Source organism: Octopus sinensis, linkage group LG18 (genome assembly GCF_006345805.1).
Source record: "Octopus sinensis linkage group LG18, ASM634580v1, whole genome shotgun sequence".
NCBI lineage: Eukaryota > Metazoa > Mollusca > Cephalopoda > Octopoda > Octopodidae > Octopus > Octopus sinensis.
Genome location: NC_043014.1, coordinates 46151500 through 46161013, shown reverse-complemented (window position 1 = coordinate 46161013; position 9514 = coordinate 46151500). Strand labels below are relative to the sequence as shown.

The 9514-nt window shown below is 40.7% G+C and overlaps 1 long non-coding RNA gene across 1 annotated transcript; it reads left to right on the top strand.

Annotated features, from left to right (window-relative positions):
- The first annotated feature begins 6030 nt into the window (after positions 1-6030).
- LOC118767035 lies at positions 6031-7263 on the top strand. Its single transcript, XR_005002931.1, has 3 exons — positions 6031-6535; positions 6789-6905; positions 6948-7263. It is a non-coding gene; the product is annotated as an uncharacterized LOC118767035 (long non-coding RNA).
- The last annotated feature ends 2251 nt before the right edge of the window (positions 7264-9514 follow it).

Below are 9514 nucleotides of genomic sequence, written 5' to 3'. Positions count from 1 at the left end.
CTAGGACTTGGCACATAAACACCAACGAACCTGAAAGGTAGTGGGTTGGGGGACACATTTCTTTTTCCCTGTTTCCGAGAGATAATTTGGAATTCCACCTCCTGTTCAACAACCTCCATGTCGTAGCCAGGAGGGGAAATTTTTTTTCCACGTTCACAGCATTTTCTTCTGGTTTCTTTCCTTTGGCTCCCTCCCCCCTTTTTTTTTTTTTTTGCTTCTTGTCAAGGTGGGTGGAGGGCCTCCTTGTTAGAAGGGCTGCATTCTGCACAAATGTGGCCCTTCTGCCCACACTTGAAATGACATGGCCTCCTTTTCAGGGCACCTTTTTAGGACAACGTTCTCATCTATTATCATTCTATCTGGAATCTACTCTGATTCTTCCAGTGCCGCCTGGATTAATATTTCAATCGTCTGCCCCAGTCAGTTTTTTGGGGACAGAGCGAGTAATCTGTAATAGATTTTGTCTTCCCTTAAATAACATAGGACTGCCACCACCCAGGTGGCGTCGATTTCGCGTGGTACTTTCTGTATCTTAATCCTGAACTTTATATGTCCCAGATAAGGCAGTTGTACCACTTCTTTGGTTTTTAGTGTGAGTACTGAATACACCCTTGCCTTTTTGGCTGTTTTAAATCTCACCTCTACTGAGGTGAACTTTCCGCCTTGGGCCACATAAGCCACATCCTTCCAGACTGGCCTGAGACATTTCTCTATACTCTACTTTTGGTATATTTGAGATTTTTTTTTTTTTTTTTTTTTTTGTCTCCGGATTGAATGTCTTGTATATGATAGATTTGTATAGATTTGTTCTTGGTTTGAATTGTGATCTCACTTGGAGGGACGATTCACACATCTCTCCCATCCAATGATAGCACACAGCAGAAGGACTGATATTCTGAGTGCATCATTTCCAGATTTTGTGGACTATAACTGCTGCTGCAAAAATTTTTTACTCCATTATTTCTTCAACTTCAAGAGCCATTTGCTCCTTTATTGTTTCCATGTCAGGATGATTTGCCATTTTTTTTTTTTTTTTTTTTTTTTAAACCATTTCTTCTCAATAAATTTCTTAAAGGAGAACAGGATTCTTTTGTTTTTTTTTTTTTTTCTTTAATAATTCTCACAAATGATAACTCGAGCTTTTGCTAAAAATTTCATTCAAATAAGTTGCAGTTCACAAAAACAATGTTCAAATCTTCCCCTGTGGAGGAAAGCACAGAATTTAAACAATGTCCTGCGAAGCAGTTAACAATTTTTTTTTTTTTTTTAACAAACAGCAAGTCAACAGTCATCCAACAATACCCTTTGCATTGCTATAACCAGTGACGTGGGAGAACTCCTCTTGCATTTGCCCTCTTAATTTGCTTCTGTTGATAGATGCCATGATAGAGGCCAAGTTGGGCATTACTGACTAGAACTTTATGGAGTCGTTATTACGAATTGTGTAATATTTATGACTCTTAACGAAGTTTGCCTTGAGAATCTTAAAATCTTGGGCAGGTTCCTTACCCTAAGAGAAATTGGGGTGGAGGCAAACTATATGACTTCTCCTTTATTATAGAAAAGGTTTTTTTATAAACATAAATCTGTCCTCGAATATCTTACTCACCGTGTGTGTGTATATGTGCATTGATTTGCGGGGGGGATATAACTGGTGGTTATAAGTTTGAAATGGCCCCATTATTTGTTTGACTCTTTATTTGGTGTAGATATTTTATGGCTGGATTCCTTTCTTAGTTTCAGTATCCCTGGGAAGGGCTGAGCACTTGAAGTGTTAATGTTTAATACTATGTATAATACAAACTGTGAAGGCGCGTGGTTAAGTGGTTAGAGCGTCGAGCTTACGATCGTGAGGTTGTGAGCTCGAATTCCGGACTGGGGCTGCGTGTTGTGTTCTTGAGCAAGACACTTTATTTCATGTTGCTCCAGTTCACTCAGCTGTAGAAATGAGTTGTGATGTCACAGGTGCCAAGCTGTATCGGCCCCTTTCCCTTGGGCAACATCGGTGACGTGGAGAGGGGAGGCCGGTATGCATGGGCGACTGCTGGTCTTCCATAAAACAACCTTGCCCAGACTTGTTCCTCAGAGGGTAACTCTAGGTGCAAACCCATGGTCAGTGTCTGACCGAAGGGGGTCACCACCACCACCAATATTAAACAAGATTTTGTGAACAGATAACCCATCAGTAATAGTTTTTGTCACACTTTCCCCCTGGGTCAAGCAGTTTTTTTCACTTTTATCTTAACCAAATTACTCTGCTGTTGATATCCCTGCTTCAGCCTACCTTTGACCAACCTTATGTTGGATTACATTGACCAAGGCAGTGATGTGGCTGACTCGATCATTAGGGCATCATAGCTATTCCTTGCAAGATCTAAGCTTCGAGTGCAGAGAGATGGAATAAGGACTGTATGGTGTTTTCTATGATCTTTCAATAAACTACCAGTATTTCAGTTAATTTCTCTTGCTGGAAAAAAAAAACAGTTGTTTGACCCCATGAACTTTGCTTTTATGGTGGGATTTTTTTTAGATTTGATTCTAACAAGAGCTCATGCAGCAGCAGCATAGATGTCTTTTCGGCTTGTGAACTGTTTTGATGACAAAGAATGCAATATTTGGGGTGAGTCTAAATATTTCTAATTGTTTAATCTGGTTTAAAGTCTTGCATGCATAATCTCCTTCCTGTCAGTGGTCAGATATCAATAGTTTTAATACACGTAAAAAGCACCATCCGACCGTAGCTGTTGCCAGCCTCGCCTGGCCTCCGTGCCGGTGGCACGTAAAAAGCACCATCCAACCGTGGCCATTGCCAGCTTCATCTGGCACGTAAAAAGCACCCACTACACTCACAGTGGTTGGCATCAGGAAGGGCATCCAGCTGTAGAAACACTGCCAGATCAGACTGGAGCCTGGTGCAGCCTTCTGGCTTCCCAGACCCCAGTTGAACCGTCCAACCCATGCTAGCATGGAAAGCGGACGATAAACAATGATGATGATGACTAACACTGCCTTTAAGACTTGTTCCAATACATTAAACTGTAATAATCTGTATACAAATGATTTCCTTCTGATCTCTTAGCTGTAATTTTGATTGTTAGAATTAATTGTTGCTGGTTTCCTTCTGATAGCAGTTACGGTGTCAAGTAACAAACTTGAGTTGTGAAACGGAGGTAGGGAGAACTTTGAAGTATGTATGGTAGCGAGGCAGTGTGGCCCATTAACCCCTTACCCAACAAATATTTTGAAAATAAATGTATTTTTCAGACATATTTTTTAATTGTTTTATTTTTACTATGTTTTGAATGGTGATTTCGAGGTATATTTCAAACCTTATTTATTATGAATTTTAATTCAATAATATTGATTTTAAATTACCGCTTTGGGCAGAAACGAGTTAACCCGTTTTTTTTTTCATAAATCATATTACTTTTACAAAAAATCATGTTATTTTATTTGGTTATCGACATGGTGGGGTTATAATATAAAGGTATTAAAAAAAAACAACGTAAAAACAAAGTGAATACTTCTATTCATAAAATGTGCCTTCCAACCCTTCGACTGTCTCCAGGTGACTAAATCATACTCGGTCTTCAATGCCTTACTCAAGCGAAAGGTGACAGAAATCGTCACTGCCAGACGTATAAAGTGAGCGAATATACTCATATATGTCAAAAAAGAGTTTATAATAGACAAAGGAACTCGTTTGCTGTCGATTTTGGCGAGTCTATCTTTTGACGAGTTAACTCGCCAGAGATAGAAAAAAAACGATTTCGGTCAAAACGCATATATTCGTTTCTGCCGGGTAAGGGGTTAATATGGGCTTGGTGAAAGGCAGCATCCATGACTTGTTCAGTGTATATATACCTGTGTAAGGTGTGGAGGCGCAATGGCCCAGTGGTTAGGGCAGCGGACTCGCGGTCGTAGGATCGCGATTTCGATTCCCAGACCGGGCGTTGTGAGTGTTTATTGAGCGAAAGCACCTAAAGCTCCACGAGGCTCCGGCAGGGGGTGGTGGTGATCCCTGCTGTACTCTTTCACCACAACTTTCTCTTACTTCCTGTTTCTGTTGTACCTGTATTTCAAAGAGCCGGCCTTGTCACTCTCTGTGTCATGCTGAATATCCCTGAGAACTGCATTAAGGGTACACGTGTCTGTGGAGTGCTCAGCCACTTACACATTAATTTCATGAGCAGGCTGTTCCGTTGATTCGGATCAACCGGAACGCTCGTCGTCGTAACCACGGAGTGCTTCCATCCATCTACCTGTGTAAGGAAAGAAAAAGATGTATTTTCTGTTGGGTTGCTGTGCTGCTTGGGATTTGAGAAAATTGTTGGATTTGGTGGGAGGGGGGGAAAGTTGTGGGCCATAAGTTTATGGTAGACTGAGATGGAAGCTGACAACGGACAAATAGCCAAGTCATCTGTGGGATGGAAGTTGCTGTTTGTTTGTTTGTTGAGTGAAGCGGTCTTCGTCCCCGAGTGGGAGAAGTCTGAAATATGGTCTTTGCTATTCGTAAGACCCGCAGAAGAGAAAGCAGGTCAACCCCCGACACTGAGAGCATCGACGGATGGATTAATGCGCATCCAGGCTCAGCGGTTGCATAGGAAGTTGGGGACAAGAAACAGGAATAATGAGTGAGAGAAATTTAGGGTGAAAGAGTACAACAGGGGTCGCCACCACCCCCTGCCGGAGCCTCGTGGAGCTTTAGGTGTTTTCATCCAATAAACACACAACGCTTGGTCTGGTAATCGAAACTGCGAGTCTGCTGCCCTAACCACTGGGCCATTGCACCTCCACAGAGGTTGCTGTCTTGCGAGAAGGCATTGATACACTCATCAATGGTATGTTCAGGGGACTGGCTCAATAAACAGGGTGAAAATTTGGTCTTCAGTACAGCTTAGGGCTGCACGGCCTCTTTTTTTTTTTTTTTTTCTTAGGGATAATATCCATAAATTTGATAGTCATTGTGAAAAGTTTAGTGAGCACTAAAAGGAATATGTTTTTCTTTATTTATTTACCAATAAAGGTATACATAGAGGGGACACTAATATTTTTACAAATGGATGGGTTACAGTGAAATGGAAAAAAAATAAAATGTTGAATATAAAGAATGAACTAGTTATAATTAAAAATTTGAAATTATAATGTTCCAGGTTCTTTTTTCTAAATTAACCTGCTGGTTTTTATCTCCTTCGGTTTTTTTCCGTTTTTTCCCTTTTGGCCTTAACCAGCTGTACTAGCATGGTCCTATTCATCCTCAGCTTCCTTACTACAGACATCCATCTTTCCAGGCACAGTTTGCGTTTGGCCCCTTTTCCCCTGTGTTGGAGGGCAGTTCACTCTTATGCGGCCTTTCTGGCCACATTTAAAACAGCGAGGAATCCTGCCCTCCACCCACACTTTCAGGATCAAATCCCCCAATCCACAGGTTCTCGGGAAGCCCTTCGAGGACCTCCACCTCAGCTTGGATGGTAATTTCGATGATTTGTCCCTTCCATCACTTCCGCTTGAATTACCTTCACCTCTTTGAGGGTCAATGTCATCAGCATCCAGGCTGATTGTGGATTGGCATCAGCATTGAGTAATTTAGTTGCTTCTATGTATGTTTATAAAAGTGACCATAGCAACCTCCTGCCGACCTTGAACTTCCTTCTAGGGTCAGTAAGATAAAGCAGCAGATAAGTACCAAGGTTGACCCGTTGCCTCTAAAATTCATGGCTGTGTGCCAAAGTTAGCTTAATATCGTTAGCAATAGTAGTTAATCAATTAAATACTTTAAGGCGGCGAGCTGGCAGAAACGTTAGCACGCCGGGTGAAATGCTTAGCGGTATTTTGCCTGTCGTTACGTTCTGAGTTCAAATTCCGCCGAGGTCGACTTCGCCTTTCATCCTTTCGGGGTCGATAAATTAAGTACCAGTTTCGCACTGGAGTCGATGTAATCGACTTAATCCCTTTGTCTGTCCTTGTTTGTCCCCTCTATGTTTAGCCCCTTGTGGGTAGTAAAAAAAAAAAAAAATATATATAAATACTTTACAGCCTGTTATGTAATCTATGACTGGCAGCTAATTGGCTTAACTAGGCATAAGGAAGATTTGTTTTGGTTGTACCATGCTTCCCGCTTGCCAAGTTCAACACTAGCCTTTAACATGTATTTTTGACTAGTATGATTTGGCATTTGTGTTCTGTCTAGATAGATAAGTTGCTTTAGTTTTGATTGCTGTAAAAAGCACCTTATACACTCTGTAAAGTGGTTAGTACTAGGAAAGGCATCCAGTTGTGGAAATCAACGAAGCAGAACTCGTTATAGTCCTTAGGTTTGCCAGCTCGTCAAACTGTCCAACCCATACCAGCATTAAAATGTTGTGAAATGAGGATGTTTCTATGAGCTTGTCCCCTTTTCTGCTATGTTCACCTGTGGTAGAATGTGCACAGACACGAGATAGTTACCTGCATAATATGAATCTTGTTATTAGGCACTCTTCATGTTTGTTTCATGAGTTACACTCTTGCGTGGCTTAGGACCTGTTGGGAGAGGGTATTAATTTTAATGTAAGGTGGCGAGCTGGCAGAAACGTTAGCACGCCGGGCGAAATGCTTAGCGGTATTTCGTCTGCCACTATGTTCTGAGTTCAAATTCTGCCGAGGTCGACTTTGCCGTTCATCCTTTCGGGGGTCGATAAATTAAGTACCAGTTACGCACTGGGGTCGTCGACGTAATCGACTTAATCCGTTTGTCTGTCCTTGTTTGTCCCCTCTGTGTTTAGCCCTCTTGGGTAATGAAGAAATAGGTATTAATTTTAGCTTATATTTTCCTAGATTGATTACTTTTACTGTAGCTAAGGGGCTCAGTCTACCCTTGCAAAAATCTATTTAACCCCATAGATGGGACCCTGACTGATACTACTGTTTTGTGTCAAAATGGACCTGTGAGAAATGGTAGCTAAGAGGTGACTCCACACTCCCCACAACTTCCAAACTGGACCCTTACCACTAGATGCTTCACCATATCCTATATCCTTTTATTGGTATTGAATACCTTTTCATTATACTATAACAGAAATTCTAATCTCCAGAATAAACCTTGTGATGACACCCCTTACTGTTTGATATCTGAGTATGTCACAACCCTTTGGTTAAAAGCCACTGGTTGTCTATTTCTGGATGGCCCTACCTGGGCCAGATTGATTTGGTTTGAGCTTAGTAGTATCTGCTTGACTGCAGATATGTCACAACCCTTTGGTTAAAAGCCACTGGTTGTCTATTTCTGGATGGCCCTACCTGGGCCAGATTGATTTGGTTTAAGCTTAGTAGTATGTGCTTGACTGCACTTTAGGTGTGCGTCATGGTATAGTTTCAGTAACTAATATGTTGGCTTTTTACAAAAATCTCCATTTTTAGTTCCTTCTTCCAAAAGATAATATTAAACGCCATTTCTATTTTCTAGTTTATCCATTATTACTAACCATGCTAACCTCAGTGGATATTTTATGAAATATCAGGAATATCGTAAATAAAAATTGTCATACAGATAACCTATCAATTGGAAATGAGGAATGTAACTTGTTCTCATTCATTCTGACAAATAAAATAGATGAGGTGAAAGTAAAATATATAGAAATCAAATATACTCACCCACTTGCCACCAATCACTTCCTAACCTCTTAGCCACTCTCAGAAGATCCCTCTCCTTCAGAACTGGACTCTCTGAAATAAATATTTCCAAGTTTTACAATTTATTGTAAAACTTATTTATCTCTATAAATATTCTGTAGTTTATTGTTGTGGGACATTGTTATCATCAGTGGTTGGCTGGTGACCACTAGGGTTTTGCTCAGTATTTTTATACTTTCCATTGTGGGACCAGGTAATAGCTCAATATTTAGGCCCGCAAAAGAAATAGACTAACTTTCCGAAACTTTGTTTCTCTTTAACAGAGACATCCTACATAATCTAACAATGTTGCAATTATTTCATTTAATTATCATTTCATGAGACTGTTTCTTCTCATAGTTCTATCTCTCCTTTCATATATCTGAACCGAATCTATGACATGCGACTGTCCTCTAAACTCTAGACTTCACTAACCACCATTCTCCTCATCTTCTGCTAAAGTGCAATATCATCCAATGTGGTCTCCAAAGATCTCGTCACAAATGCATGACACACCACTTCAAGTAAAATAAACAAAATACCAGTTCTCTTTGCTGTTGGAAAATCTTGAATTTTATCATCCTACATCCCAGATCACCAGGTCATTATCAGATGCAGGGAATATTTTAAGACTCCTTAATAAAGGTGAGCAATGATCAGTTCTCCACAGATGAAACAAAAAGTGATATCAGGTGTCCTAAAACACTGCACACTTGTACAAAACCCCATTAACTACATACAACTGGACATCTACACATACTTTGAGAACATACTTTGGTACCTCTTATGCTCTCCGTCACCAACCTCACTAATAAATCTGTTCCTCTTGTCACTCTGTAACTTCTCTCAATTCCGTGTCTAAAGTTGTCACTTTTTCTCCTCTCCATGTCCTTTGATGACGGAGGCTCTTGTGAAGGTGACCATCACTACTGCTGTTAAAAAAAAAAAATTAATGCACCCAGTATACTCTGTAAAGTGGTTGGCAACTAAAGCAAGCAACAGTTTGAGAGGACCCTTTAGTGTAGGGTATGGCCAAGACAACCTTCAAAAGTACTGGTGCTATGGTAAACTGTACCCAGTACACACTGTAAAGTGGTTAAGAGCATCCAGCTCTTAAAACAAAGCAAAAACTGAGAAATTATGTTTGGGATTATTCTAGCCATTATGTTAGGTCATAAAGTAGAAAATTTGTAGAAAAGAAAACTTCTTCCTTGTATTTATAAAAACATTAGCAAACTTTTTTCATTCAGCAAAGTATGCACCCGTATTGTCAATACACTTCTGCCATTTCAGCGGTAGCCTTGTCCAGCCCAGAACTCTTAAAGCCTGGCAATCTAGATGCAATAAAATCTTGGAAGACCTGTTTCACAGCATCATTTGAGTTAGATGTTTTCCTATGGGCGTAGGAGTGGCTGTGTGGTAAGTAGCTTGCTTACCAACCACATGGTTCCGGGTTCAGTCCCACTGCATGGCATCTTGGGCAAGTGTCTTCTGCTATAGCCCCGGGCCGACCAATGCCTTGTGAGTGGATTTGGTAGACGGAAACTGAAAGAAGCCTGTCGTGTGTGTGTGTGTGTGTCCCCCCCTTAGCATTGCTTGACAACCGATGCTGGTGTGTTTACGTCCCCGTCACTTAGCAGTTCGGCAAAAAAGACCGATAGAATATGTACTGGGCTTACAAAGAATAAGTCCCGGGGTCGATTTGCTCGACTAAAGGCGGTGCTCCAGCATGGCCGCAGTCAAATGACTGAAACAAGTAAATGAGTAAATATGAGTATCAAAATTTTATCCAGATTCTGTACAAATTTCCGACTTACAGATCAGATTTTGCTATTTTTGTTTGGAGCTGGATAAATACTTTATA